The sequence below is a fragment of the Nematolebias whitei genome, chromosome 4 (assembly GCF_014905685.2).
Source record: "Nematolebias whitei isolate Nwh7 chromosome 4, NemWhi1, whole genome shotgun sequence".
NCBI classification, from domain to species: Eukaryota; Metazoa; Chordata; class Actinopteri; order Cyprinodontiformes; family Rivulidae; genus Nematolebias; species Nematolebias whitei.
Window position 1 is genome coordinate 2,596,664 of NC_056501.1, and position 504 is coordinate 2,597,167.

The window sequence follows — 504 nt, forward strand, 5'->3', positions numbered from 1 at the left end:
GCTGCAGGTAGCAGAAGGTTGCAGGTAGCTAAAGGCTGCATGTAGCTATAGGATGCAGGTAGCTAAAGGCTGCACATAGCTAAAAGCTGCAGGTAGCAGAAGGTTGCAGGTAGCTAAAGGCTGCACATAGCTAAAGGCTGCAGGTAGCTAAAGGCTGCAGGTAGCTAAAGGCTGCAGGTAACTAAAGGATGCAGGTAGCTAAAGGCTGCAGGTAGCTAAAGGCTGCAGGTAGCAGAAGGTTGCAGGTAGCTAAAGGCTGCATGTAGCTATAGGATGCAGGTAGCTAAAGGCTGCACATAGCTAAAAGCTGCAAGTAGCTAAAGGCTGCAAGTAGCTATAGGATGCACGTAGCTAAAAGCTGCAAGTAGCTAAAGGCTGCAAGTAGCTATAGGATGCAGGTAGCTAAAGGCTGCAAGTAGCTATAGGATGCAGGTAGCTAAAGGCTGCATGTAGCTATAGGATGCAGGTAGCTAAAGGCTGCAAGTCGCTAAAATCTGCAAGTAG